The sequence below is a fragment of the Galeopterus variegatus genome, unplaced genomic scaffold, assembly GCF_000696425.1.
Source record: "Galeopterus variegatus unplaced genomic scaffold, G_variegatus-3.0.2 Scaffold3483, whole genome shotgun sequence".
NCBI lineage: Eukaryota > Metazoa > Chordata > Mammalia > Dermoptera > Cynocephalidae > Galeopterus > Galeopterus variegatus.
The window spans coordinates 31,956-36,278 of NW_007729594.1; the positions used below are offsets into that span (position 1 = coordinate 31,956).

A 4,323-nucleotide genomic window follows, 5' to 3' on the forward strand; every position below is an offset into this window, starting at 1 on the left:
CTCTCTCTCTCTCTCTCTCTCTCTCTCTCTCTCTCTCTCTCTCTCTCTCTCTCACACACACACACACACACACACACACACACACACGGTTTCTCACTCTCTTCCTCTCTCAGTCTTCTGTCTCTCTTCTTTCTTTTAGACATAGTCTGGAGGTCCGGAGTAGAGAAACTGTGATCTTAAACAATGAATTTTCAAGTTTGAGTCTCACTCAATGACTTGCTAGTTTGGTGTAGTTCAAGTGGCTTTAGGTAGACATATTACTTACCCTCTTTCTGATTCTTTTCCTCTTTGGACAATGGGGATAATAAACACTCCATACTGTGAAGCAGTATTGTGAAATTTAAATGATATATATAAAGATTTGACCTAGAAGGCAATTAGTAAATAGAAAACATCAATGTTGTTATTGTTCACTCAGCAAACATGGAAGTATTTTAGTGAGTGGTTGATACTGTAGATTTTGGAGCAAGACTTCTTGGGTTCAAATCTTACTTAGTAGCTCCATGATTTTAGCAAGTTATTAAGCCTGTAATATTGTGATAAAAGTATTCATGATAAGAGTAAAATGTGATAATCAATGTACAGATGTTATCACTGGGTCTGAATCAAGTGTGCAGCAAATGGGAGCTATCATCATTATTATTTATTATTTATTAAATGTCAAGTGTCAGGACTTGATTAGGTTCTAAAAATTCAAAAGTGTATAAGACATGGACCACAGGGCACTTAGAGTCTTCACTTACTAAACATGGATAATCAGATCCATTGTGAATGAGTCTAATATTCAAGGTAACTGAACCTAAAACATACTATATGAGGTTTTTTCATCCCCATGCTTTTCAAACTGGCCACAAACATGAGATAAATGGCATTATTTTAAATTATCTAATGAATTATTATTATTGTAAGCAGTCTCGGAGATCTCTCCCGGTAATAAACCTGAAAGTTTCTGGCTAAAAATCATGTCAAACCCTCCCATCAGCACAATTCCTTTTATGGCTCTTCAGTTATGCCTGGGACTCAGCACTTTCAGTTTCATATTAGTCCACTTCCTAGCAGAGACTCTACTTCTTAGCAGAGGTTGCTCTTTTGTTCGGACTTCTCATCACCAGATTTCTGACGAAAATCTGGAAAGTCCCAGGATGTTGGACACATAAGGGAAAAGCCCAAAGCTCCAGTGAGAGAGACAAGTGAGAGAAAGCAGGGCAGCCAGTTCAGAAGGGAAGAAGATAAGCACCAACTTTCTCATTGAAGCTGCTTTCTTCCTAACTCTAAAGGATCTCTGCTCCAGGTAAGACTGGGGCAGGGGCAGAGGGGAAGAGATTTACAAAGGTCAGTTTTCTCTAAAATTACCATCTCCAAGATAAGCTGCAGCCAAGCCTGTTGTGGAGTTCAGATGAAAGCCTGGCTTTATCAGGAGGCAGTGTGTCCTTTTTTTTTTTTTTCTTTTTGTCTTTTTTCGTGACCGGCCATGGGATCGCAACCCTCGGTGTTGCTCCCGCCCCTCGCTCAGCCAGTGAGCGGCCTGTCTGTATGTGGGATCCGAACCCTCGGCGGGAGCGCCACCGCGCTTCCGAAGCGGCGCACTGTAGCAGTGTGCCACCAGGCCGGCCCGGAGGTGGTGTGTCCTTTAAGTACCCACTGTTCCTGCTGTGTGGAATTAGGCTCCAGCAGAGGTGAAGCCTACACACAGGGTTGGGAATGTATTAAGATTATTTCTTCTTTGACACCATCTTTTTTTTTTCCTTTTTGTCTTTTTTCCTGACCGGTAACGGGGTCGCAACCCTTGGTGTCGCGCCCGTACCGGGACCAGCAACGGGATCGCAACCCTCGGTGTTGCATCCGCACCGCGCTCAGCCAGTGAGCGGGGACTGGTCTCCACATGGGATCCGAACCTTCGGCGGGAGCGCCACCGCGCTCCCAAGTGGCGCACTCTCCAGTGCACCACCGGGTCGGCCCTGACACCATCTTAAATCACCTTTTTCTTTAATAGTATCTGCCTAATCATACTCAGACTCCATTTCTTTCTTTGCTGACAACTTGTATAGCTCTAAGTTAATAAAAGTTAAGGTAACTGGGGATTTGCAAAATGGCGCAACAAATGATTGCAATTTGGGAGCTTATGAAATCTTTGTGCAGCCACTTTACCTGAGCTGGTCATTGATTAATTCCCATTTTATGGTGGTATACTTCATGCTGTGAAATTGAACAGACTATCAGTTTGTTCAATTTGTCATTGTGTGCTACTATTGTAAGAGGAAATGGGTAGTGACCACAGAAAAATAAATGGCTTTTTTGCCATCTTCCCCCAAAGAGATGGTAAGTCATATAGTGGGCAGGACTTGCAGCCTTTTAAGATATGAGTCCTCAGTAGAGCAAGTCTGAAGTAATGAACGCAATAGTCGAGGCAAACTGCTCTTCAGTATAGGGTAAGAGTAAAAACTGGTGTGCCTGTAGCTTATATTTGTTCATATCTCAAAGAGCTCACAACGTTATACCATAATCACTTCAAATTACAGGGATTAAGACATTGAAGTTGCAAACACAAAGTTAAGGCATTACTAAGGGAAGACGTTTCATTCCTTTTAACTTTACCAAATTATCAAAATTATCAAATTATCAAGCTCTGCTTAAAGAGGATATGCCTACAATTGTGCATATAATACCTTACATAGAGCAGAGTTTAAAGAAAAAACAATTCCTGGTTCATCAGAAGATATTTTCTGGTGGCAGCTTCATTACATAAAATAATTAAAATCAGTATGAAAACTGATATATGTGAAGGTAATAAAGAATCTATCTTAAAAAACAGAGAGGTCAAAATCTGGTGATATAATTGAGTCAAAAATCAACAGACTAAGTGTCAGATTAGAGAATTCAGGCTTGAGTGGAAGACACATGAATGCTGATGTGCAGCAAAGGTTAAGAGCCAGTGAGTGGGAAGGCGAGATGGGCCGTGGTGGCACAGAGGACTTCCCAAACAGCGAGAGGAGGAGGCCACTGGGGAACCTGAGTCCCTGACTAGACCCTGCCCAAGAATGGACTTGGAAGAAACCAGCACTAATGCTGGGTTAGGATGGAGTCTATTTTTTCTTAATTTAATTTAATTTTTTTATTGAAACATAATCAATTGTACATAATTGTGGGGTACAGAGTTGAATATCAATACCTGATCATCAAATCAGGATGATTAGTATATTCATCTTTACAAAATGTAATCATTACTTGTGACCATTGATGTGTCTATGTTTTAAAGTATAGGAGATATGTTTGACACAACACACTCCAGATTAGGGCTTCATTTTACTATATACTTGAGTTCAAGATCTAAATGTGAACTTGAAAACTTTCCAAGGGATATCTTGTATTTAAGGCAGAAGATATGAGACATCTAGGAAAAATTCCATTTTCTGGAAAAAGAGATACAAAATGAGCTGGTGGGAATGCAATCTTGCACACCCTTCTGAGAGGAATTTGGCAAAATCTAACAAAATTATATGCTCTTACCTTCTGACCCAGCAATCCCACATCTAGGCATCTATCCTGAAGGTACACCTGCAACGATATAAAAATACACATACACAAGGTTAGCAGAGTTATTCATTGCAGCATTGTTTATAATTGCAAAATCTTGGAGACAATCTAAATGTCCATACGTAGGAGAGTGGTTGAAAAATTGTTGTATATCTGCATAATAGAGGCAACACCTGTCAAAAAGAATGAGAAAACTTTCTATAAATTGATATGGAGTAATTTCTATATATTTATACTAGGCTAACTTTCATGTAAGAAAATATGTATAATGAAATATACATATATCTGCTCATTTGTGAAAAAGAAATCCAAGAAGGATAAACCAGAAATTAACAATATTGGGCATTATAGAGTATGGGTAGAAATGGGGTGGGAAGAAAAAAGGAAAGGTACATTGAGAATGGAATGGTAAGATGAGGGAGTAGTGGCATTTTTCTGAATATAACTTTTTGCAAAGTTCTGATTCTTAGAATCATGATGTTTCACATACTCAAAAAATACATACTTAAAATTGAAATCAAACAACTATACATTAAAAAAAAATCCAAATAATCCAATTAGAAAATGGGCACAGGTGGGCCGAGCCCGTGGCACACTTGGGAGAGTGCGGCGCTGGGAGTGCAGCAGTGCTCCTGCCGCGGGTTCGGATCCTATATAGGGATGACCGGTGCACTCACTGGCTGAGCGCGATGCGGCCGGTCTCAAAAAAAAAAAAAAAAAAAAAAATGGGCACAGGAGATAAACAGACTTTTTTTTTTTTTTTTTTTTTTTTTTTTTTTTTTTTTTTTT

General features: G+C 39.7%; 1 protein-coding gene across 1 annotated transcript in view; it reads left to right on the forward strand.

Annotated features, from left to right (window-relative positions):
• The first annotated feature begins 1,087 nt into the window (after positions 1-1,087).
• GBP2 (guanylate binding protein 2, interferon-inducible) overlaps positions 1,088-4,323 on the forward strand; it is a 22,599-nt gene continuing 19,363 nt past the window's right edge. Inside the window, exon 1 of the mRNA XM_008585185.1 lies at positions 1,088-1,291. The gene's annotated coding sequence lies outside the window, so the exon portion shown is untranslated. The remainder of the gene's footprint in view (positions 1,292-4,323) is intronic.